Source organism: Lepidochelys kempii, chromosome 2, assembly GCF_965140265.1.
Source record: "Lepidochelys kempii isolate rLepKem1 chromosome 2, rLepKem1.hap2, whole genome shotgun sequence".
Classification (NCBI taxonomy): Eukaryota; Metazoa; Chordata; order Testudines; family Cheloniidae; genus Lepidochelys; species Lepidochelys kempii.
The window spans coordinates 162,238,103-162,265,251 of record NC_133257.1 but is presented as its reverse complement, the minus strand read 5'-3'; the positions used below and the strand labels follow the sequence as shown (position 1 = coordinate 162,265,251).

Sequence of the window (27,149 nt, the reverse complement as noted above, 5' to 3'; positions counted from 1 at the left end):
CTGCCCCAAAACTCCATTCTTGAGCCTATCTAGACCAGCAAATCAACCTGGTCAATAAATAAATCAATCATTTTTTAAAAACAATATTTCTATGCATTTTTTAAGGTTCTCAATTTAAATTTTCACAGTTGTAGGAAATTTAATGTCAGTAGACACTGATTCAAAAGTTAAAGCTTTGACACTTAAAACACAAATTGTCATCATATGTCAAAATATACAAGGTAAATATCACTAAATCAAATGCTACTGAAGTTCTCCAACAGCCTTTTTCTTACTTGGCCTATCTGTAAATTATGACTGCCAACGAATAAATATAGTATATATATACATATTTTTTTATTTCTGTGTGTTGGGTGAAATCAACATTTATTGATAAAAATCTAATCCTTCCAAGCCTACTCATAAATGTTGGATAACTTGAGGATAAAACTTGCTTTCTGCAGCTCTACTGAAATATAGTTTTGCCAGGTCCATACTATCAGTTAAATTATTTTTAGCACTAGGAACCCATTGTGGATAAGTGGATAGTAATAGATCTGTTTGATGTAAGACCCCAACCCTTATCCTTGGGAAATGTCGCAAAAGGCGGGTCTACTATTCAAGCCCCAATCTCTCAGATTCTGCAGGCTGAGGTAATCACCACTAGGAAGTTTGCTTTCCTTGATAAACTAAATAAGGAGCAGGTTGCCACTGGTTCAAATGCAGGCTTTGTGAGGCTTTTGAGAATCAAATTCAGATCTCAAGCAGGAGTACAAACCTTTATCTGTGGGAAGAGATTCCCTAAATCTAGCAGTTGTGGGGTGAACAAACAGAGAAACCTAAGGCTGTCAGGGCTGCCAAGCGAACTTTTATGGAATTGAGGGACAGTCCTGTGTTCTTAAGTTATAGCAGGTACTCCAGAGCGAGGGGAAGCAGAGCAGATTCAAGGGTAGCACTGTGGAGTTTGCACCAGTGGCCAAATGTTGTCCGCTTTTGAAGGTAAATAGTTCCGGTGGAAACTTTTCTCCTATTTAATAGTATGTCGTACCTCTGCAAAGCAGCATGCCTAGCCCTGCAAACCACCTAGGAACCACACCTTGTAGCAAAGAATGCCCAAGTTGAGATGTACCAGGCATCCGGCATCCTGAGAGAGGAGTTGAACAGCTGGAAGATCGATTTGAAGAGAGAGAATGAGGTGAAACAGCTAAGGGAAGCACACTTCCCTTTACCACATCGGGCCTATCAGAATAACTTCGGCTTTGTTCTGCTTGATATTGTTTATCACCTTGAGGATGAGAGGTGGAGGAGGGAAGGCATAAAACAGTCTGCCCATCCAAGGCAGAAGGAAGGTATCCCCCAGCGAATTGTGATCTAAACCTCCCCTTGAGAAAAACAGATGACATTTTTAGTTTGTAGTTGTGGCGAAAAGCTTTACATCTGGAAACCCTCAAGTCTGAAATCTTGCAAATAGAACCCAAGAATCCAACTCCCATTAGTAATATTGGGAGGAGTGCTTGCTGAGTGTGTTAGCTCTGGCATTCTATAAGCCAGAGATACACATTGCTGAGATCCTTATGTGATGCTTTATGCACCAATTCCACAGCTTTATTGCTTTGGTGCGGAGGAAAAGCGATCTTGTCCCTTTTTGCCGATTGATATAAAACATGCAGTAGTGTCACGACTTTGATAGATCTGTGTCTGATGAGAGGAAGGAAATGAAGATAGACATTCATAACTGCTCTGAGATCCAGGAGATCGATATGGAAAGTGGGCTCTGGAAGTGACTATCTGCCCTGTACTCTCAGGGAGCCGAGGTGTATCCTTCAATGCTGAGATGCACCTGTTAGTCGCTATCAGTTCTAGTTGGAGGAAGGGGACATCCTCCACCCCTATATTGCGATGAATCTTCCACTAGTCTAGGGAATGCTTCATCTGCTGGGGAATCTACACTTCTTTGTTTAGACTGTTTGGTGAGTAAGCCATTCTGAGCCACCCCTGGAAATAGCGAAGGTGTAACTTTGCATGCTTTGTCATGGAAGTGCAAACAGCATGAGACTTGGAAGCTGAAGGCAGTTTTTGACTGATGTCTGGGGCAGTCTTGAATTGTTTTGAGGAGGCTCAATACTGTCCAGAACCTGTCCATGGGAAGGGATGTCCTAGATGTTAGGGAATCCAGACAAATCCCCTACGAATTGTACGTTCTGAACAGGCATTTGTCTGGATTTTTTTATGATCAGCTGGAGGCAGGTCCAAAAACAAAGAAAGTGCTGTCCTTGTGGCAGATAACACTTCTTGCTAAAGTCGACATTTGAATAACCAATAGTCGAGGTACAGGTATGCTACAGGAACAGTCTAGCTACGGAGGTAAGCCACCACTACTCACAGAACATAAGAATGACCCTACTGGGTCAGACCAAAGGTCTATCTAGCCCACTATCCTGTCTTCTGACAGTGGTCAGTGCCAGGTGCCCCAGAGGGCATGAACAGAACAGATAATCAAGTGATCCATCCCCTTTCGCTCATTCCCTGCTTCTGGCGAACAGAATCTTCAACAATACTCTCAGAGCAGAGGCGAGGCAAAACAAGAGGACTCGATACTGAAAATGATCTTTGCCTACCACAAATTGGAGGAATCTCTTAAGTGGCAGATGCACTGCTATACAGAAGTAGGCACCCTGGAGGTCAACAGACAAAAACCAATCCCCCGAACGTAGCAAATAATTTATCACTGCCAGCATCACCTGAATTTCTGGGATTCACAAATCTGTTTAGGAGTCTGAAACCTAGAATTTGTCTCTACCCACCATTCTCCTACAAGGAAATAGTCTGAATAGAAACCTTTTGCCTTATATTGAGCAGGTACCAGTTCTATTGCTCCTAGACGAAGAAAGTTGCCTACTTCCTATCTAATCAGGGGCACATGAGAAGGGTGCCTGAAGAGGGACCGGGAAGGGAAAGGAGAGAGCAAAGTAAAGTGGATGGTGTAGCCCAATTATGTTACTTCCAGCACCATTTGTCTGAGATAAGGTGCTCCCATTCATGCTGAAAGCGGGAGTGTGTTTCCAAATGGGGGAATGAGGGCAAAATACTGAAGCTAGCAGGCTAATGAGGGGTGGGAATATGAACCTTGGACAGTCCTGGCAAAACTGGCACTTCGATGATGCCTGTTGAGAAGCCGCATCAGATGGGTTAGAGCAGTGGCTCTCCACCTTTCCAGACTACCGTACACCTTGCAGAGTGATGTGTCTTGCGTACCCACAAGTTTCACCTCACGTAAAAACTACCTGCTTAAAAAAAATCAGACCTAAAAATACAAAAGAATGTCACAGCACACTATTACTGAAAAATTGCTTATGTTCTCATTTTTACCATATAATTACAAAATAAATTGGAATACAAACAGTGTACTTACATTTCAGTGTATAGTTTTAGTTTGTACAGACTTTGCTAGTGCTTTGGATATTTGCCTAGTTTTACAACAGGCTACATAAAGATGAGTTGATGTACCCCCAGAAAGACCTCTAAGCCCTCAGGGGGTACATAAACCCCCTACTTGAGAACCACTGGGTTAGTGGATCTTTCTCTCTAGAACCTGAACATCTTCCCGGGGGGTTCTATGGGTCTCTGGAGTTCAGAGAATGGATCTCTGAGCATAGAGCAGGATCTCTGAGCCATCTGCAATTTGGATAGAGCAGGATCTCTGAGCCATCTGCAATCTGCTGAACTTCCATTTGTTTGCAGAAGTATAGATCCCTAATGAGCATAATGCGTCCCTGAAATCTTTAAGGATATGTAAGAACTCAGTGTCTCTGCAAACAGCTTCCATCCATCCAATGGCAGATCCTCAACTGCATTTTGAACTTCCCTGAGGAAGCCAGACAACTGCAGCCAGGAATCACTATGCATCACCACCACCAGCAATGCTTGTGGAGTACAGAGATGGAATGGAGTCCGCAACATCAAGTATTGCCTGCAAAGATACTTTTGTCAGCAACTGTCTTTCAGCAACAGTGGCCTGGAATTGTTCCCTTTGATCCCAGGGAAGGTGCTCAATAAACCAGGAAAAGTTTTTGTAGTTGGCAAAGTTGTACTTGGCCATCAATGCTTGGTAATTTGCAAAATAAAACTACAGTAGGCCTTCCTTCCCATGAGATCCAGAAGCTTTTAGTCTGTCATATAGGGTGGTTTTATAGCAATGTTTGCCCCACTTGCATCAACAATTGGGAGATGGGTGAGAAAAGGAATTCAGAGCCCTTGAAAGGGACATAACACGTAGCTGTGACTGTAGCTGGGGTTTGCCAGGTGGTTCTAGTGCAAGGGCTCTCAAATGTAATTGCACTGCAACGACCTTCTGACAAGAAAAATTACTACTGGACCCCAGGATGGGGGACTGAGATCCAGCATGGGGGGCCAAAGCCAAAGCCTGAGCCCTACCACCGAGGTCAGGGGGCCGAAGCCAAAGCACAAGGGCTTCAGCCCCAGGTGGGGGGCCTGTAACCTGAGCCCCACCACCCAGGTCTGAAGCCTTCAGGCTTCGGCTTTGGCCCTGGGCAGTGGGGCTTGGGTTTGGGCTTCAGCTCCAGGCCCCAGCAAGTCTAATGCTAGCCCTGGCAAACCCAAGAAAACTGTGCTCTTTCCAAGCCTTACTCCCAGAAGCTTTATTGCTCATGAAGGATAATGTCTGAGACATAGTCCCAAAGATCTGAGCTAACCCCAAGATCACTGGAGAACTTTTTGAAAGCATTTGCTTAGGCTTCTCAGTTTCAGCCACTCCAGGATCTGAGACAGGACACAAAGACCTTTCTCCAACAAAAAGTGCTGTAGGTGAGCCTCTCTCAAGTTTTGTGTTCTCTTACAGAATGACCAACAAATAGATATGCCCCTCAATAAGGCACCTCATACACCCATCATTAACCAGCAGTATTAAAACTGCCTATATTGCAGTGTAAAACCAAGGAAACTTTAGCTTTGCCATAAGGGCTAGACCTAGTACAAGTCGTCTCAGGAAAGTTAAGAAAAAAATAGATTAAAAAACGACGACTAACAATTCTAGCACTATGCATATCAAACTATATACACTATAAAGAATTACTCAGAGAGCAAGAGGAACATAGAACCCTAGCAGTGTATCTCAGCCACAGGCAGTAAAAAAACTGAAGGATGGCTGAAGTTGCCCCGCCCTTTAATGGGACACTTACATCTGGCCCTAAACTCACAGTGCTGGACAAAAAGATTCTGAATTTGAGTACTTTGGGTGTCCATGCATACCAAGAGTGAAATATGGACAAGAGCTTGAAGAATCAAAGATTTCTCTTAGACATGGAAACAAAAGAAAAATTATGTTAAATCGTTTGTCAAAAAAACATGCCATTGTCACCTTTCTGAAAGCAAGAGAACTAGGTAACCAAGGCACTAGAATTACTGGTGCAGGAAGTGAAATCAGGTATTATAGGGATAATGGACACGTGGTGAAATAGCTGACATGACACACACACAGATATTGAAGGATATGTGCTGTTCAGGAAAGAAAAATAAAAGTAAAGGTGGTGGAGTAGCACTGCATATTAATGATGAGGTAGGCTAAAGAAATAACTAGTGACGGAATGGATAAAACAATCTGTCTGGGTCAAAAATCACTTTGGTGGAAAAATGATAACAGACTCCACTGGGATAGTGCTTGTGGTCTGCTAAAGACCTCCAATATCTGGAACTGGATATTTTAATGAAGTAAATGCTACCATGAATTGAGATTATGGGAGACTTCTATTTCCCAGATACAGATTGGAGAACAAATGCTGCTAACAAAAAATAGGATCCAGATATTCCTTGATGTGACATCCAGAAGACTTCTTCATCAAGTAGTTACGAAACCAAGAGGTGATACTATTTTATATTTAGTACCGGTAAGTAGCGAGGACCTTACAGAAGAAATTATTGTCGAGGACAACCTTGGTTCGAGTGATCATGAGCTAATTCTTTTTGGTTTTTTGTTGGCATCCTTTCATCTGCAAGAGACTGTGGGAATTGCAGCCTATGATGTAGATGGTTTGCAATGTCTCACATGACCGAATAGGCCAATCCAAAGTTTGCATGATCTTTGGCAGTCATTGCAAATGTATGTATCTTGATGGGAGCTGCTTGCTTCCCATGGGCTCTTTTCTCTTTAAGCTGTAGGAACCAGCTCCTGTCATGGACTTTGATACCCTGATGGAGATGATGGCCCCACTTGTTACTATCGCTTGCCAAGATTTCCCATAGGTCAGGATCAATTCTAAATTCCTTGATATCTTGCTTGCATGTGTCCTTATAGCAAAGCTTGGGACTTCGTTTTTTTTCTTGTTCCCTCTGATAGCTCCCCATATAGCATGTCCTTGGGTATGAGTGTCTTCCAACCTGCTCACATGGTCCAGACAGCATAGTCATCTCAGCTCATCAGCAAAGATAAGCTAATTCAGTTTAAACTAAAAGGATAAACAAAAATAGGTCCTGCATCTAGGGTTCTTGATTTCAAAAGGACAACCTTTAAAAAAAAACTTTAAAAATGAGAATTAGTTAGGGAAGTTAACTGGACTGTAGAACTCAAGGATCTGAATGTGGAGGAGACTTGGAATTTAAGTCAAAGTTGCAGAAAATATCTGAATCCTGCACCCTAAGCCAGGAGTGGGGAGGGGACGTCATGTAAGGAAGGGTTCCAGACCAAAATAGATTAAACAAGCATCTCAGACAGGTTATTGCTGGAAAGCAAAAAGCCTGCAAGGAATGGAAGAAGGACTGTTAATTTGACCTCAATTGTATGCAAGATCTTAGGATAAATTTGGAAAGAAGCAGCAATTAAAAAAAGAGGTTAATGGTAATTGGGATAAAATACATGGTTTTAAAAAGGTAGACTGTGCCAGACCAACCAGATCTCTTTCTTTAGATATACTGCATTTCCTGTGTCTAGAAAATCACTTACCTTAAAATTTACCTGGATCTCAGTAAAGCATTTGATACTTCCACATATGAAATAATTAGTTAAATTATAGAAGATGGGAATTAATATGAGAATTGAAAAGTGTATAAGGAACAGGTTAAAAGGGAGATTACAATGGCCCATACTAAAAAGAACTGTCAGGCTGGAGGGAGATTACTAGTGGAGTTTCTCAGGGATCATACTCGGGACCAATCTTATTTAACATTTTCATTAATGTCCTTGGCACAAAAAGTGGGTGTGCACTAATAAAATTTGCAGATCACACAAAGTTGGGAGGTATTGCCAATATGGAAGAGAACAGGAATGTCATACAAAAAGATACGGACAACCTTGAAAACCTAATAGAAATGGGATGAAATGTAATATAGTAGTGCAAAGTCAGGCACTTAGGGATTAACAAGAAGAATTTTTGCTATAAACTGGGGATTTACTAGTCGGAAGTGACAGAGGAGGAGAAAGACCTGTGTGTTGGTTGATCACAGAATGACAACCACCATTGTGATGTGGCGCTGAAAAAGGCTAATGCAACCCTAGGATTCATTAGATCAGGTATTTCCAGTGGAGATGGAGAAGTGTTACCACCATTGTACAAGGCACTGGTGAGACCGGTGAAAATATTGGCATGGTGAAATACTGTGTCCAATTCTGATCTCCTGTGTTTAAAAAAGATGAAATCAACCCAGAACAGGTGCAGAGAAGGGCTACTAGGATGATCAGAGGAATGGAGAACTTGCCTTATGAGAGTAGAGCTTAACTTGCCTTAAGAAGCTTGGCTTGATTAGTCTAACAAAATGAAGGCTATGGGGAGATATGATTATTCTTTATAAAATATAGCAGAGAGATAAAGGGAGAAAGAGGAATTATTTAAGTTAAGGGCCAATGCTATCACAAGAACATATGGATATAAATTGGCCATCAACAAGTTTAGGCATGAAATTAGACTACATTTTCAAAAACTTAAACTGTTTCAAGACCGAGCTTTATAAATTTATGCTGGGGATGATACGATGAGGTTGCCTGCAATGGAATATCACCCATATAAGTAGAGCCCTGTGCGGATACATGGTCTGTGAATATCCGCAGATTTTCAGGGCTCTGCATACGTTTGCTATTCACAAATATATCCAGTGGCCAGAGATGGGACACTACATAGGGAGGGCTCTAGAATTACTACATAGAATTCTTTCCCAGGTGCCTCGCTCGTCAATCTCACCCACAAGCTCAAGGTTTGACTGACTGCCATATTCGGGGTCAGGAAGGAATTTTCCTCCAGGTCAGATTGGCAGAGACTCTCAGGTTTTTTGCCTCTCTGAAGCATGGGCAACAGGTCACTTGACGGTTTGAACTAGAGTAATTGGAAGATTCTCTGGAACTTGACATCTTTAAATCAAGGTTTGAGAACTTCAGTAACTCTGCCAGAATAGGTGAGTGAGGTTCTGTAGCCTGCAATGTGCAATCTAGATGATTATGATGGTCTCTTCTGGCCTCAAACAAAATCTATGAGAATTGGCCTAACTAGCCAGTTTTTTTAAAGTTAAAATACCCCGTAAATAAAGACAGATGGACATTTGCTATTATGAGAATTTCCAGCACCTAGTAAGCATATGCCTTAAGGAAGTTGTTGTGTGATTCATGCAACTAAGCACAAGTAGCGTAGTTTCACAGTTCTAAATTTTCATACTTTCATTTTTTTTCCTAGTATAGGATGCAAACTAAATTTTACTTCAAACCAACATTTTAAAAATTCATCAAATTAAAATATCTTAAATGGAAATGAAATCAGCCAGCAAGCAGATATCCAATATTTGTATCACCTAATTTTCTGAGAGTCTGCCCATTTAGTACAGATTCGTGGATTCATCCCTATTCACACAGATATCAGATAGCTGGCAATCCAATAAGACTGCCTGTATATTTTCACATCCTCTTCAGAGCATTCAAACTGCAAAACTTCATTCAGATACTTCCAAAGCACGTATTAAGAAAATAGATTGTCTATGACCCTGGAGAACAAAGGAATTAAGGAAAACATGTGAGTGTCATTAATTCTGGTATTAATATGTGAACAGATAGCAGGTATAAAAAATTATGTTACAATTCAGTTGTTACCCTTAAAGAATTATGGATTCCAAGCTGCAGTACTCCAACTCCCATGGAGAACATAAGACCAAACACTACCAAGCCAATGATGTTTTAAAAAAAAACAAAAAAAAAAAACGACTTTCAAGGAGACATAAACAAAGTAAGAACGACTCTTAAAACAAAGCAAACAATCAATGAAATACCAGAGACATTTCAGGGGTCCTTTATAAGGCATCAGTCAATAGAAACTGCTGAATACAGCAACTTCCATCTTAAATGAATTAAAATGTTGAGTTCTCTATAAAGAGAGACAGGAAGCTTTAGAAACACAATCAAAAACAAAGCTACAATAAGAGGAGAATGATTCCTAATCATTAACTCTTTATGCAAGCTAAAGCATGGGGTGGAGGGGAGACACAATGAATGTACATATATTCATAGAGTATCGAATTTTGGGAAAAAGTCAAATGGGGGAGTCAGCCAACTGAAGAGGGACCATTAGAGAATATGGTATTAAGAACTGTAGGGAAAACCTGTGGGAAGGGGGGGGGAAAATCACTAAGCATTGTCCTTTTATGAGAAGTATTAAATGGAGAACTGCTGAGAAAGGAACAACTTCCCCACAAGCCCTCAACAGTTAGAAGGGTCCAGAAGAGGGATCTGAAGACATGCAAAGCAAAGTAAGAATGAAGGACTGTCACCTAGACCACAGAACAAACTGGAAAAACAAGTCAAATTAAATTTGATCTATTAAAATAAACCAATCAATTTGGGGAATGATACTTTTACACACACTGAATGTGATGAAGGTAACAAGAAGTCAGTAATGCCTAAGAGGGATCCAATATGAGAGAGAGTCTCAAAATGAGATGAGCTTTGAAGGCAATTAGAATCAAGAAAAAACCCAATGAGATCTCAGGTATTACATCATGGCCTACCAAGATGTTCATCTTCACTGTAACAGGTTGGATTCTATCTAGAATATTGCACACATTCTTGGCAAATCAAATCCAGGCTGACATCAAGAAGCTGAAAGGAACTAAGTAGGATAAGTAAAATGATAAAAGGCCAAGAATAAGAAAACTACATCTGTACAGTTTGACTAAACAAAAACTAAGGAAATAACTATTTCAAATGTGTAGGACCACTGAGTAAGGTACTGGCTTCAACTGGCTCAAAGGAGTAAAATGAGTAATGCTATGGAACAGAGCAAAGGTAACTTTAAAGTGAATAGGAGGTTAAATGTATTAACAGTGAGGTCTCAGGCCGTAGAACTATTTCCCTAAGGAAATGTTAAATTATTCTATTAGTATTCTAAAAGTTCACTGGACACAAAAACTTTGGGATACAGAGAAAATAATTATAGTTGCCTGGAAATTTCCTCTGAATAACCTGTATTATAAATCTTCAGTGTATAAAATGTAAAAATTATAAATATATATTTTACATTTAAAACAATGTAACAATACAAATTACAAATATCAAGCTAGAAAGTCATTTTGAAAGCAAAAATCCAACATTTAGTTCTGAAAGTGTCAAAATGGGATGTTTAGGATGTTGGAACTTTTTCCCTTTTTTTAAATGAAGCAAAATTTTGCTATGCATTTTTGACTTAAATGGAACTGCATTCTTTGATGGAAAATGGTCCCATTAACATTTTTTCAACTCCAGTTATAACTTCTGATCTTGTCACTGATTTGAGAAAGTTTTTACACAGTGGGTTAACTACCATAGGTGGTAATGTTCTACCATTTAGTGCAGTGGTCCCCAACCTTTCTTGTGGAAATAGCATATTGCTATTCCCAGAAGACTGTGGAGGGCGCCAGGCACCCCGCTGCCAAAATGCTGCCACCAAGAAGCGGCAAGGGCAAGAAGCATCACCGCCAAAATGCCGCTGAGAAATGGCAACGCTTCTCGGAGGCATTTCAGCAGCGGGGTTTCCTGCAGGTGCACAAAAATGTCCCGGTGGGAGCCATCGTACCCGTGGGCACCACGCTGGGGACCCCGATTTCATGCAATGCTTGCGTGCTGGGGATGGGGTTCGGAGGAAGTGTCATGAAAGCTTAGAATTTGCCATTTGTTGCATTACACAACAGGCCCAGACAGATCCTTTAAGTGTGTGATCTTCAATTCATCATTTTAAGGGACTGGGGTTTTTGACAACTTGCGTTCTTCACGTTTGAAGTCAACCTTATGCAAGTTTGAGAAGCAGTGGTGGTGCTTTATTAGGCTCTACTAAAATTCTTGGCAGATAGTTTTTTAGAGTACTCAACTGCTTATCACTTTGCCAATTTTTTCCCAAATCAGTCATTCATACATACATGTACTCAGTAACTACTTACATGCCAAGTTTCAAAATTAAACCTCTTTTTGGTTGTTTGTACAAAATATAGCTATAAGTTTATATCCTCATAATACTCAAAAGCAGTTGAGGATTTTTTTACCCATCAAAAAAAAATCATATTGGAAGAGAAACCAAGCAAGTAAAGTTTCAGCCCAATAGTCAATGCTTCAGAAAATTGAGTGTGAAAACAGAGGGCATACAATGGTAATTAACTTCAAACGCAACTATAAACTGTAACTAAGTGCAGTGACAAGGTGGGTGCGATATCTTTTATTGGACCAACTTCTCTTGATGAGAGAGACAAGCTTTTGAACCACAGAGAGCTCTTCTTTAGGTCTGGGCGGAACTCCTAGCACCACAGCAAATGCAAGGTGGAACGGATTGTTTAACGTAAGTACTTGGCACATATTGTAAGGCAGTGATTTTTGAACTTTTTTACTGGGGACCCAGTTGAAGAAAATTGTTGAGGCCCACGACTCAATGGAGCTAGGCATGAGGGGTTTAGGGTGTAGGAGGGACTCTAGGCTAGAGCAGGGGGTTGGGGTGCAGGGGTGAGGGCTGCGGGGTGGGGCCGGGAATGAGGGGTCAGGGCTCTGGGCTGGAGGAGGGGTCAGGGCTCTGGGCTGGAGGAGGGGTCAGGGCTCTGGGCTGGAGGAGGGGTCAGGGCTCTGGGCTGGAGGAGGGGTCAGGGCTCTGGGCTGGAGGAGGGGTCAGGGCTCTGGGCTGGAGGAGGGGTCAGGGCTCTGGGCTGGAGGAGGGGTCAGGGCTCTGGGCTGGAGGAGGGGTCAGGGCTCTGGGCTGGAGGTGCAGGCTCTGGGGAGGGGCCAGGGATAAGGGGCTTGAGGTGCAGGAAGGGGTTCCAGGTTTATAGGGTTCAGGGCTGGAGCAGGGGATTGGGGCATGGATGTAACTCTGGCGACTCCCCGTCAGCAGCGCAGCTGGGGTGCAGAGGCAGGCTTCCTGCCTGTGCTGGCACAGTGGACCATGCTGCACCCCAGAAGCGGCCAGCAGCAAGTCCAGCTCCTAGGCAGAGGTGCACAAGCGGCTTCACACGACTCTCTCCCACAGGCACCATCCTACTACACCCAGTTCCCATTGGCCGGGCAGAGCCAGTGCTCGGGGCGAGGGCAGCATGCAGAGCCCCGTGGCCGCCTTGCCTAGAAGCCGGACCCACTGCTGGCCGCTTCTGGGGCGCAGCGTGGTGTCAAAACAGGCAGGCACTAGTCTGCCTTAGCTGGGCAATACTGCTGACGGGACTTTTAAACTTGTGCGCTACTTGTAATTATAGTAGGAAAAAAGAATTCAGAGAAACTTTTTTCAAATTGATGCTGTCTATTCAAATTGTACTTTTCATAATCAACTTTACAGCACCTGCCTCCTCTCTAACTGAATTAATCTTTTGGAGCTTACTGTGTATCGGAGAAAGGGCCATGACTGATCAATATATTTTTGGAACAGAGGAACATTTTCCCCTTTTGTCCTGTTGAAGGGGAACTAGTTCATCCCAAAGAGTCCTTCCAAATATATATTTGGAAGTTAGTCTTTTGAAAGGTGTTAGTTTTACTGGTGCAATAATCCCATTATGGAGAAATGAATCAATCAACAGTGAAGACATCTAGTGGAGGATAGATATACACACTCCTCACCCCAATAGCTATCCATCCTGATGCAGCAAGCAAAATTAATCTGATTCCATCCTTTTGGGTCAGAAGTTTTCACATACAGAATCCTCTGTCTGAAGAACAGACTTGAATTTAGGCTTTATGTTGAGAGATGAAAAAATTGAGTTGAAATTCTAACTAAAGGATATTTCCGATCAGCAGGGAAGCAGATACAAGTATAACTAAAATATATCACTGATGTACTAATTAAATGCTTAGAGCAGGTTTTCTGCTACCCTCGTCTAAACTATTGACAGCTAACCTGAGACACAATGGCCTTGAAGTGACAGACTGAGGTCTTCACTGAAGTCCATGATGCCGAAGTACTCAACTCTGCAGATGCTACAGATCCTCCCTTCTCTCTGAGACACACCAGATACAGACAAGCCTTACTGCAGTGGTGTCATTTGTGTTATGTTTCAAATACTTTACACCTTCATTACTGACCTTTTCTGAAGGTTTACAGCCATCTGGATGGTTTGCTAGCATTGGTGGTGGTGGTATGCAATATGACTGGTCTGTTGCATTGTTGTGGAGAGCCGGTAGCAGGAGCCATAAAACAGCAGAAAGGGCTAGGCTGCTCTGGCATACACACAGGAGTAGAAGGAGGGGATTTCTATCCACAAGGCCTTTAGACTGCCCTAGAGGAAGAACAGAAATCAAGTTAAGCTCCACATTCCAATTTTCTAGATTTCCTAGTACAGTTTAACATCTCACAATTCCAAAGTTCTCAGGAAGAGAGGAGTGAGCCTACAACTGCTGTTGGATGGAAGCAGTGAATTGAATCTATGAAACGTTAGATCTAGACTCAGGAGGGGGAAAAGAGTCAACTGTCACTAGAACTTTTCATCCCATATAATTGTTATTGTAATTGGAGGTTTGAGTGTTTTCCTAAATTGACAGTTGCCTATTTATGACAGTTTTATTTATATCCCCCTCTCCATCCAGCCAAGATATAACACACACATATACATACATGCATATATATATATAATCAGTTAACTCTGTAACAACTGTGTTAGCTGGCTGAGAAATGTTTTATCCATTTTCATATGTTCAACTTTCCAAAAGAGTAGGCTTTTGAGATGACATTTCCCATACTTGGTCTAGTCTGGTCTACTTAGTCTAGAAAAATGCAATTTTTTTTTTCCAAATAATGCAGCATACTGCAGCAATTTTTGAATTTTGGGCAACTTTTCCGATTTAAAAATATTTTAAAAGGTTATAAAAAAGCTACTGAAAAAGGTGCTGAAATATTACAGCTGATATGGGTATAGTGTTCAATGATAACAAATGCCTTTGTGTGACTGTGGAAGAGAGTTTAATAGTGAAAATTGTTTGCAAATTGAAAAAGTTATTCTAAACTGGAATAGATAACACTTGTAAAGATTTTAGCAGAGCTTAATGAAGTCCCACCACCTCTGGGATCTCTGCATGTTCTCCTTGCCCAACTGGATATATACAGGGGCTACTGCTGGGGCAATTTATATAAGAAATAGTAAATTCCTGAATAAACTATACAGAAAAATTCTCCATAAAACTGATGTAACATCAGACCGGAAAACATTAAAAGTGTAAAAGATCATGGATCTTGCCTTTTTTGATGCAATATTAACTAGTCCACAATTGTCATATTTTCTATTAGGAGCTCACAAAGTCTCTCATAACACATATGCTGTAAAAGGTGATTGAGAGTCTGGTATTTTTTCTGTACTGTATTGTCTAGATAATACACAAACATAACAAATGGGAAAAAAGGAGACACTGATAGCAACGAGTACAAATCAGCAGTTAGGAACTGCAGACAATTGATATGGGAAACAAAGATATCTGTGGAAAGAAAAGGGCCCAGTAGGATTAACAGAAGAATATATTCCTTAACTATATCAGAAAAAAACCCAAATCCTAGCAATGCTATAGGTCTGATAGTAGACAAGGATGATAAAAATATGAATCATGATGCAGGAAAGGCAGAAGTATTCAATACAAATTTCTGTTCTGTATTCCAAAAGAAGCAGGGTGATAGATTCGTATGTTACCATCTTTATTAAATACTTTTTACCCATCATTAAAGATTTTAAAAAAAATTTAAATCTGCAGGACACTGCAGCGTATTAACAGAATTAGCTTACGAGCGCCTGGATCCATTAATGTTGATTTTTAACAAGTCTTGGAACGATGGGAAAGTTTCTGAGGACTAGCAAAAACCTAATGCTGTGTCTATATCTAAAAATGGTAAATGAAATAATCTGAGAAATCATAGGCCAGTGAGCCTGACATCATTCATTGGCAGAGTCATGGAAAAAGCTGATATGGGATGCATGTAGTCAACAATTAAAAGATGGTTGCATAATTAAAGCCAGTTAACATGGTTTTATGGAAAATGGGTCTAGTCAAACAAATCTGATATCGTTTTTGTTGATATAAACTGCGTTATTGAAATTTATAGATGTGGTTGATAAAAGCAACTGTGACATAATTACTTAGGCTTCTGTAAGGCATTTGACTTGGTCCCACATGACATTCCAGTAAAACAGCACTACACAAAAAAAATTAATGCAGCCCATGTTAATCTGATTAAAAACTGGTTAATTGATAATCACAAAAATAACTAAATAGGGAATCACCATCCTATGGAACTGTTTCTAAGGAGTCCTGCAGTATCTGTTCTCAGCTCAATGCTATTCAACAGCTCTCTCACTTATCTGGAAGGAAATAGAAAACTGGTAGAGTAGTAAATAATGAAGGGGAGACAGGTCAGTTACAGACTTCTTAGTGAATGCGTAATGTGTCTCAGATGGCATGTGACCAGGATTCATCAGCTAACTTGGTCCACTGGTTGGATCATTAGCTTTCCCGGCTTGGACCAGGTACTGACCTGGATTGCTTAGTAAGGTGTGCTCATTTGAGTAACACACGTTTTAATACAACCAGATGCAAGATCATACCATACGAATAAAAAATGTAAGGCACTCCTACAGAACAAGGGATTGTATTCTGGAACTCTGAAAAAGGCTTACACGTCATGGTACAAAACTATAAGCTCCCAATACAATGCTGTATTTAAGAGTACAGCTGCAATCCTTAGCTGTATAAAAAGGAGGTTATTATGTAAGAGTAGAGAGGTGGTATTACCTCTACATACAGCATGACAGAGCACTATACCTAATTCTAGTGTCCACATTTCAAAAAGAATGAAGAACTGGAAACTTCAGAAGAAAGCTAAAAGAGCTATTAGAGATCTGGCAAATACACCGTATCTTACAACAAGAGTCTAACATGCAATACACTGAGTTCATCAAAGAGAAAATTAGGACGTAACTTGATCACTGCCTACAGGTAAATATGCAGGGGAACAGACTGTTGAGAGTACATAGCTCTAAACAACAACAACAACAGGCATAACAAGATCCAATGGCTGGAAGACAAGGTTAGCCAATTCAGACTCGAAATAAAGCCGAAATTTTTAACAGTAGGGGTAATCAACCACTTGATCAACTTACCTAGGGATATAGTGGATTCTCTGTCACTTTCAGTCTTTAAACCAACATGCATATCTTTCTAAATTATATACTATTGCACCAAAAGAAGTTAGAGTTGACATAGAAATTACTGGCTGAGGTTCTCTGACCTGTGTTATGCAAGTCAAACTAGAAGAAGATCAAGGTCCCTTCTGACCTTAAAATCTACTAATCTATATATGCTCCTCACAGAAGGGAGGGTACTTATGTTTTGTGCAGTTATGTGTACTGAAATACAAGCTGTGCAACACGACGCTAAGATTTGTTAAAATTTTCACACAGGCATGTTTTAACTGTGCACCTAACATTTGATACATTAACATAATTTAGCATTTAGAACATGTATGTCACCGTTCAAACGTCTGTCATTACACACACTGTCATTCTTAGAAAATAGAACATCATGATAAGCGACATTCAGACTTAGGTTTACACTGATCCTCAAACAGCAACAGCCTGAATCTGCTCACCGCAAAACTCTAAGTTAAACTATTTTTGTTATGCAATTCAAACCACAGGCCTATTTTCATTAGAGCTAAGTGCACAGAAGGCCCATTGACTTACAGGGGAGTTGTGGGTGCTCAGCTCTTTTGAAAAGTTAGGTCCTAAAAAGTTTCTGCTTAGAAAGAAAATTGTCCAATCAGACTGTATTATGTAATCAGTCAGATGAGGGAAAACCAAGGGAACGGTGTTTCCCCCGGCAAGACTTTTTTATTGTGCTAGTTGTACAGGGCTTCTTCTGAAAGATATTTTTTATTAAGTGTTGGATGTTTCAGTGGTCACATTGTAATGATTTTAAGACTATTTTAAAAAGTGGCCTTTCAAAGAAATAAACTTCGGTTTTATCCTCATGGAATATTTTTAAGTGTTTCACTTACATTTTAGCTTAGTTTTCAGTAAGTTGAAAAGTAAAATATCTCTGATCCTGGCGTATCTCTGCTACCGATCAGTAAAAATGGAAAAGTGCAACATAAAATAGTTCTAACCCATGAGCTGGCTTGTCTGCGTAAGAAAATTCCAAAGATGGGACTGTTACTGGTGGGAAATGCCATGCATCAAAATTCTCTCCCAAGGATGGCTCTCTGGACATCCATCAGTTCAATTTACCCCAGTTCAGATTCAACTCTACATTAATGGTAGTTATACTCCCATGTAGTGACAGTGTGCATGTATCCCATTTCAAGGTAAATGAATTGGTGCAAAAAGTCCCCACCCTGACATCCAGTACTGCTCAGGCCACAGCATAAATTACCATTCACCTTTCTATACTCTACTAAAATGAGAAGATCTCAGTTGGAAATCAGACCCTGCAAACAGCCCTGGACACTACTGAGTAGTCATTTTTATAGTGAGCAAATCCACTTGATAGCCTGAATAATGATGCCCCTTTTGTTCACTATGCCTTAGATTTCCCTGGATTTGTGAGGAGGGCAATGCTTTCATTGCTCTGAGGGGTTCTGAGAACCCCCATTATATTATCTGAGTGCCTCAATCTTTAATATACTTAGACTCAAAACCCCTGTGAGATGGAATGATCGTACTTACCCTATTTTATAGATGGGGAACTGAGGCACAGAGAGACTAAATGATTTCCTCACAATAGCAAAGGAAGTTAAATACCCTCACTGTTAAAAATTTGTGCCTTATTTCCAATTTGTGTTTAATTGGCTTAAGCTTCCAGCCATTGATTCTTGTTATGCCTTTCTCCACTAGATTAAAGAGCCCTTTAATACCCAGTATTTTCCCCATGGAAGTACTTATACACTAATCAAATCACCTCAGTTTTCTTTTTGATAAGCCCAGCAAATTTAGTTCTTTAAGTCTCTCTTTCACTATAAGGCATTTTCTCCAACCCTCATACAATTTTTGTGGTTCTTTTCCACACTGTCCAATTTTTCAGCATCTTTTTAAATAGTATTGTAATGTATGCATTATTCTAATATCAACCTCACCAATGCCACATACAGGGGTAATATCTCCTTACTCCTGCTCACTACTCCTCTGTGCATACATTTGAGGACCACATTACCTCATTTGCCACAGCATCACACAGAGCTCTTCTTGAGTTGCTTGTCCACTATGACTCCCTGGATGCTTTTCAGCATCATTGCTTTACAAAAAATACAGCCCTCCATTCTGTAGGTATGGGCTGCATTCCTTGTTCCTAGATATGACACTATTTGGCTGTATAAAATTTAGGGGGTTCAGTTTACCAAGTGATACATGTTGCTCTGTAAGACTGCCCTGTCATTTAGCATTTCATCAATCTCAGTGTTGGGCAGAAGAATTTGGGCAACTTGCTTCCAGGTATATATGGCTGCCTTTATGGACAAGCAAATATAGCTACAATGAAGGGAATATACATCCTTGAGGCTCCATTTTACTTCCATCCACCATTTTCCCTCTTTTTCCCTAGCTGCAACAGGAAGCCAGTTGCCCAATTCTAGCCCCACCCCAATACATCACCCACCACCTACTTCCAGTTTGGTTCAGGCAACTCCCCCTTCAACTACTCCTACCAGTTCAGTCATCAGCAGACCCCCTCTGCCCCCCCACTCACACACACACCCCTACCCCTCACCACAAATCATGTAGTCAGAGGCAAAATGGTAGAAAATCAGCTAGAAAAAAAATTAGATCAGCACAAATAGTCCACAATGTCTTAAAGTATAAAAAGCAAACACAATTTAATGTGAGAACTAAGGCATTACAACAGTGCAACCAAAGCATTACACACATTGTACTTGCTGGCCCTGTGCTAACCAGAGGTAGTAAAGGCAGTAAAATACACAGTAATTTAAAACACTGTTTAAAAGTCAAACAATACAGTACAGTTTCCCTTCTTTACTTTATACAGAGCAGCACAGAAAACAAAAGCATTCATGGTGCTAAATAGGCATCTTTGGATTAACACCATGTATAACAGTTTTCAGAGTAGCAGCCGTGTTAGCCTGTATCTGCAAAAAGAAAAGGAGTACTTGTGGCACCACAGAGACTAATTAGTTAGTCTAAGATGTATAACAGTGTAAGCTCCCTCTTCAGAAAAAAAATCACAAGTTACATGTAAAAAAAAGTTTTCAGTGATTCATAAGCTTAAAGTACCCAGGATAAACATATTAATTTTAAGGCTAGGATATGAAGTCTGATATCTTTATCTGTCCTTAAATCATCTGGCATTACCACCATAATTTTTGGGACAATAGTTATTCTAATTTGGCCTGAACATTACAAGATACTACATATTTCCCTTACAGCCTCTGTTAAGAAATGTTTCTTCGTCAATTCAGCAGCAGCTGTGGTAGGAAAATCCATTAAACAACCTTGCAGCATAGGTCCCAGGCTGGACTCAAACTTCTTGAACAGTGCCCTTCTCTGTGTATTGGGAACCTAGTCAAGTTACCTCATCCAAGCTTAGTACAGATTGCAATAGAGTAAAAATGACTAAATGCGTCATTTATAAATTCCTTCCCTTCAAAAAAGTGGTATCTAAGATGGTGCAGGATAAGACCTATGGGAAAAGCTCCTGACAACCTTGCTGAGTGACAAGAACTCTTGGAGAATGTGGGAAAGGAATGCGGAAATGCAAAAAAAAAAATTAAGCCACAAGTTTTAACTTTGAGGATGTTGAGCATCACTATAAGCATATGCATTGTGATTAGTGATGCATCTCCGTCATTGGACAACTACTGAAAAGAGCTACCATTTCAGAAGCCCACTGACACCCTTGCACAGTACTTCACAAATCTGAGGTCTAGTAAAAGTAGGTTTAAGGAGAATATGTTCAATGGCCTGTTGACTGAGTCCCAGAGAACCACAAAGAGAATGTGTGTATAGAAGGAGCAGCATTACTGGGCCATGTAGATGCAGGGAAGAATGTCAGTCCTTTGAGACCATCAGAACAGAAAGACTGGAAAATGCAAGAGTATATATTCTGTTAACAGCGATAATGTACTATGCCATTTTCAGTATGTGCACTGAGCATTCCTGGCATTACCAATGGTGACTCATGTATCATCTAGATCCAAGTTGACACATAGCCTTTGCACTGCACTTTTCCCATTGTATTTTTGCACATTTGTGAAACAAGCAGAAATATGGGGGGACATTATCCACAGCACCAAGTGCATCAGACATCTATCTGCCCTTCAGGCTAACAAAGGCTTACTACGTAAGATATCCTATAGCAAAACAGGGTATTTTCCCCCGGCTACATTTCCAACATGTCTGCATAAGACAAGCAAGCAGAGGGATAGGCTGAGTCCTTCAGAAAACCAGTTGATATATTCCCCCCATCAATATCTTTGCTATTCAAGGGGGAAAGAGTTCCCGTTGGCTGATTCTTGTGACTACAGATTCATTTCTATTTTCAGGATCCTGGTTTCATGCGCATTTTCTTCCCTTATAAGGGAGCATTAATGTTGGTGAACCACCCAGGATAATCCACCAAGGCCTTCACAAACATGTAGACATAACCATTCTGTTAATAAACTCCAAGACTCTGGGGGCAAGAAAGTACAAAAGGGGACTGCAAACAGCGGATTTTGAGAGGGAGAGAAGGAGATCCCCCTGCTGAACAAACAAGGTGCAAGTATTAATCTTGGGGTGAGAGTTTGTTTGGCTGTTTGTGTTTTTCTCTCTTTCAGGTTATTTCAGTTACAGGATCAATTGGGATTGTGTCTGGGGACTGTTTGAGCCTTTGTTCCCTGGATCACCCTTGATCACCTTTGATCAGCCTCAATCAGCGTTGTGATCACCTTCCCACTGTGTGATTAAAGAGGGGGTAAGACTGACCTAGGGGAGAAGGCCTTAAAAGCAAGAGGTTAAGCCACTGAGGGGCCCAAGCAACCAAAGGGACCGCAAACAGGGGAGTTTGAGAGGGAGACATAATATAAATTGCTATGCTTAGGAAATGCCGCATTGCCAGTACCAGTGCTGCTTCTGTCTCCTGCACCTGCGCTTGTACCCAGACAGACAACCTAACCATGGATGCCTCTACCCAGATCCTGGTGTGGATTTGCAAAGACTGTGGCCTGCATTTCCCACTCTCAGAAAGCCAGGCTGGGGGTACCATCCAGTATGAAAGGTGTCTGCTGGTGGAATTTCTCAGGAAACAGGTGGAAGAGCTACAGGAGGTGGTGGCTAGGCTGAAGAGCATCCATGCCCATGAGGAATTCCTTGACAGTATTCATATGGAGACATCCAAGGCTCAGTAAGCTATCCAGCTACAGAGGACTGCTGTCACACCACTGGGGGAGGATATGGCTCTGTCACAAGGAGGACACTGGCTGATGGTTACTTCTGGCAGCAGGCAGTGCTCCACCCCTACTTCCAGCCCATCCACCATGGTGATGGAAAACCATTATGCTGCCCTGGCAACGAGCGATGAGGAATCACCCCCAAAAGGTGGAGAGGAAGAAGCCATGTACCCTCAAGGCTGGGAGGATCACTCAGCCACCACTCCCAGGAGGAATATAGGGTAGTGGTGGTTGGTGACTCTGAGGGGGATGGAGGAACACATCTGTCGCCTGAAATGGCATCCCAGGAGGTATGCTGCTTTGCAGGAGTCCGTACTGAGACATTACAGAGGGATTATCGAGGATCATCCAGCCCTCTGACTACTACCCCATGCTATTCATCCATGTGGGCACAAATGATACTGCAAGGTATGAATCTCAGCAGATCAGAAGTGACTACAGGGCTCTGGGAGTAAGGGTGAAGGAGTTGAGGCGCAGGTGGTGTTCTCTTCAATCCTTCCTGTCAAGGGTAGGGCCCAGGCAGAGACAGATGCATCCGGGAGGTGAATGCCTGTCTGTGAGAATGGTGTTGCCAGGAGTGCTTCAGCTTCCTTGACCACAGGATGCTGTTCCAGGAAGAAGAACTGCTAATCAAGAAAGGAGAAAGGGCATATTTGGATACAGACTGGCTAACCTGCTGAGGAGGACTTAAAACTAGGTTCAAAGGGGGCAGGTGCCCAAAGCCCACAGGTTAGTCAAAAACAAGGAGACTTGGGAGAAGGGTAGGAATTTGTGTGGAGCATGGTCTGCGATAGCAGGGATAAGGGAGAGAAGACAGAACGGGGGGGGGAGGGAGGGGGCGGGAGGAGGGAAGAGAGATCCAAGAAGTATCTCAGATATCTGTATATTAATGCAAGAAGTATGGGGAATAAGCAGGAACAACTCTAAATGCTAGTAAATAAACACAACTAGGACACAGTTGGCACCACAGAGACTTGCTAGGATAATACGCATGACTAGAATATTGGTACAGAAGGATATGACTTGCTCAGGAAGCACAGGCAGGGGAAAAAAGGGAGAAGGTGTTGCTTTATATATTAAAAAAACACTCTGACTGAGGTTGAGATGGAAATAGGAGACAGACTTGTTAAAAGTCTTTGAGTAAGGATAAAAGGGGTACAAAACAAGGGTGATGTCATGGTAGGGGTCTACTGTAGACCACGTAACCAGGAAGAAGAGGTAGATAAGGGGTTTTTTTTAAACAAATTAAAAAAACATACAAAGCACGGACTTGGTGGTGATGGTGGACTTCCAACTACTCAGACATCTGTTCAGAAAATAACAGCAGGGCACAGATCATCCAACAAGTTCTTGGAATGTATTGGAGATAATTTTGTTATTTCAGAAGGTGGAGAAAGCTACTAGGGGAGAGGCTGTTCTAGATTTGATTTTGACAAATAGGGAGGAACTAGTTGAGAATTTGAAAGTGGAAGGCAGCTTGGGTGAAAGTGATCATAAAATGGTAGAGATCATGATTCTAAGGAATGGTAGGAGGGAGAACAAAAAAGGACAATGGATTTCTTTCGGAGTTGGTCCCACGGAAAGCAAGTTTAAGGGGAAAAACAACTGAAGACAGTTGGCAGTTTTTCAAAGAGACATTATTAAGGGCAGAAGAGCAAACTATCCCACCGCATAAGATAGATAGGAAATATGGCAAGAGACCACCCTGGATTAACTAGGAGGTCCTCAATGATCAAAAATAAAAAAAAAAAACAGTACCACAAAAAAAGTGGAAACTGGTCAAATTACAAAGGATGAACATAAACATAAAATTACAAAATTATAAAATAAAAATAAAATTTTACAAATAAAAATTACAAAATTAGAAAGGCCAAGACACAAAATGAGATCAAACTAGCTAGAGACATAAAGGGTAACAAGAAAACATTCTACAAATACATTACAAGCAAGAGGAAGACCATGGACAGCGTAGGCCCATTACTCAATGAGGGGGGGGGGGGAACCAACAGGTGCTTACTGACTTTTGTTTCTGTTTTCACCAAGAAGGTTGGTGGTGATTGGAAGTCTAACATAGTGAATGCCAGTGAAAATGAGATAGGATCAGAGGCTAAAAGATGGAAAGCACAAGTTAAAAATTACTTAGACAAGTTAGATGTCTTCAAGTCACCAGAGCATGGTGAAATGCATCTTAAAATACTCAAGGAGCTGACTGAGGAGATATCGGAGCCATTAGTGATTATCTTTGAAGTCACAGAAGATGGGAGAGATTCCAGAAGACTGGAAAAGGTGCCTATCTTTAAAAAAGGAAATAAGGAGAAATTACAGACCAGCCAGCTTAACTTCTCTACCCAGAAAGATAACGGAGCAAATAATGAAGCAAGTAATTTGCAAACATCTAGAACTGGGGTTCTCAAACTTCATTGCACCATGAACCCCTTCTGACAACAAAAGTTACTACACGACCCCGAAAGGGGGTTGTCATAAATATAAAGGGAAGGGTAAACCCCTTTTGCCTCTGCTTGGCCACAAAGCAGAGAAAAAATAATCTGCTTTCAGTTTCAACTGCTTTCTGGACTTCCTTTCCAAAGGAAAAAAAAAATTCTTTTTAAAATCTGTATTTCTAGTTCAAAAAATCTCAACTGGATCTCAAAATGATTTCAGGTTAATCCCACCACTATGCCACCATGTCAAGGTTCCTCCCCCACTCTGAACTCTAGGGTACAGATGTGGGGACCTGCATGAAAAACCTCCTAAGCTTATCTTTACCAGCTTAGGTCAAAACTTCCCCAAGGTACAAAATATTACACCCGTTGTCCTTGGACTGGCCGCTACCACCACCAAACTAATACTGGTTACTGGGGAAGAGCTGTTTGGACGCGTCCTTCCCCCCCAAAATACTTCCCAAAACCTTGCTCCCCACTTCCTGGACAAGGTTTGGTAAAAAGCCTCACCAATTTGCCTAGGTGACTACAGACCCAGACCCTTGGATCTTAAGAACAATGAACAATCCTCCCAGCACTTGCACCCCCCTTTTCCTGGGAAATGTTGGATAAAAAGCCTCACCAATTTGCATAGGTGACCACCGACCCAAACCCTTGGATCTGAGAACAATGAAAAAGCATTCAGTTTTTTACAAGAAGACTTTTAATAAAAAATAGAAGTAAATAGAAATAAAGAAATCCCCCCTGTAAAATCAGGATGGTAGATATCTTACAGGGTAATTAGATTCAAAAACAGAGAACCCCTCTAGGCAAAACCTTAAGTTACAGAAAAGATACACAGACAGAAATAGTTATTCTATTCAGCACAATTCTTTTCTCAGCCATTTAAAGAAATCATAATCTAACACATACCTAGCTAGATTACTTACTAAAAGTTCTAAGACTCCATTCCTGTTCTGTCCCTGGCAAGAGCAGCATACAGACAGACACAGACCCTTTGTTTCTCTCCCTCCTCCCAGCTTTTGAAAGTATCTTGTCTCCTCATTGGTCATTTTGGTCAGGTGCCAGCGAGGTTACCTTTAGCTTCTTAACCCTTTACAGGTGAGAGGAGCTTTCCCCTGGCCAGGAGGGATTTCAAAGGGGTTTACCCTTCCCTTTATATTTATGACAGGGGTACCAAAGCCTGAGCCCACCAGAGCCCCACTGCCAAAGCCAAAGCTCCACTGCTGCTGGCAAGAGGCCAAAGCTGAAACCCAAGGTCTTCAGCCTCAGGCAGGGGGCCTGTAACTTTCCCCTGCAAGTCTAAGCCAACCCAGGAAACCCCTTTAAAACGGGGTCGTGACCCACTTTGGGGCTCCAACCCACAGTTTGAGAACCCCTGATCTAGATAAAAGATAAGGTGATAAGTAACAGTCAGCATGGATTTGTCAAGAACAAAGAGTGTCAAATCAATCTGATAGCTTTCTTTCCCTGAGTAACAAGCTTTGTGGATGGGGGGAAGCGGTAGACATTGTATATCTTGACTTTAGTAAAGCTTTCGATACGGTCTCGCAAGACCTTCTCATAAACACACGAGGGAAATGCAAGCTAGATGGAGCTGCTATAAGGTGGGTGCATAACTGATTGGAAAACCGTTCCCAGAGAGTCGCTATCAGTGGTTCACAGTCAAGTTGGAAGGGCATATCGAGTGGGGTCCTGCAGGGATCAGTTCTGGGTCTGGTTCTGTTCAATATCTTCATCAATGATTTAGATAATTTAGAGAGTACACTTATTAAGTTTGCAGATGATACCAAGCGGGGAGGGGTTGCAAGTGCTTCAGAGGATAGGATTATAAATTCAAAATGGCTTGGAGAAACTGGAGAAATGGTCTGAAATGCAACAGGATGAAATTTAATAAGGACAAAGGCAAAGTACTACATTGAGGAAGGAACCATCAGTTGCACACAAACAAAATGGGAAATGACTGCCTAGGAAGGAGTACTGTGGAAATGGATCTGGACACTGTTGCAACAAACATACATACAGGGATGTATTAGCAGGAGTGTTGTAAGCAAGACATGAGAAGTAGTCCTTCTGCTCTACTCTGCGCTGATTAGACCTCAACTGGAGTATTATGTCCAGTTCTGGGCACCACATTTCAGGAAAGATGTGGACAAACTGGAGAGAGTCCAGAGAAGAGCGCCAAAAGTGATTAAAGGTCTAGAAAACATATCGTATGGGGGAAGATTTAAAAAAATTGGGTTTGTTTAGTCTGAAACAGAGAAGACTGAGACAGGACATGATAACAGTTTTCAAGAACATAAAAGGTTGTTACAAGGAGGAGGGAGAAAAATTGTTCTTAACCTCTGAGAAGAGGACACAAGAAGCAATGGGCTTAAATTGCAGCAAGAGAGGTTTAGGTTGGACATCAGGAAAAACTTCCTAACTGTCAGGGTGGTTAAGCACTGCAATAAATTGCATAGGGAGGTTGTGGAATCTTCATCATTGGAGATTTTTAAGAGCAGGTTACACAAACACCTGTCAGGGATGGTCTAGATAATACTTAGTCCTACCATAAATGTAGGGGACTGGACTAGGCTTCTCAAGGTCCCTTCAAGTTCTATGATTATATGAAAATGGGCACAGAGGTCTCATTAAACAAAGAACCCTAATGTTTAGGTAGCAGTGGCTTATACACTGTCCCCACTTAGACCCCATGGAGTATCTGTACCGGCAGAACAGTCTTGTACAACTTAAGTATGACAGCCCCAACAGTAGCTCTACCAACAAACTGGTTCCCCACGGACCACAGTAAATGGAGATGGCCAGTTTCTAAAGATGAAGACACTTGCTTCTCCATGCTGCTGGGGGAAGGAGGGGCTCTGATCCTGGTTCTCTGGTGTTGCAGTACCCA

At 41.4% G+C, this 27,149-nt stretch overlaps 1 protein-coding gene across 11 annotated transcripts in view; it reads right to left on the bottom strand.

Annotated features, from left to right (window-relative positions):
- The window catches only part of GALNT1 (polypeptide N-acetylgalactosaminyltransferase 1), a 193,818-nt gene that overhangs the window by 127,740 nt on the left and 38,929 nt on the right, over window positions 1–27,149 (bottom strand). For 10 of the 11 annotated variants that reach the window (XM_073332672.1, XM_073332679.1, XM_073332671.1 and 7 more), the window contains one exon: window positions 13,487–13,680. The gene's annotated coding sequence lies outside the window, so the exon portion shown is untranslated. The remainder of the gene's footprint in view (window positions 1–13,486; window positions 13,681–27,149) is intronic. The other variant, XM_073332676.1, reaches the window with a different exon arrangement.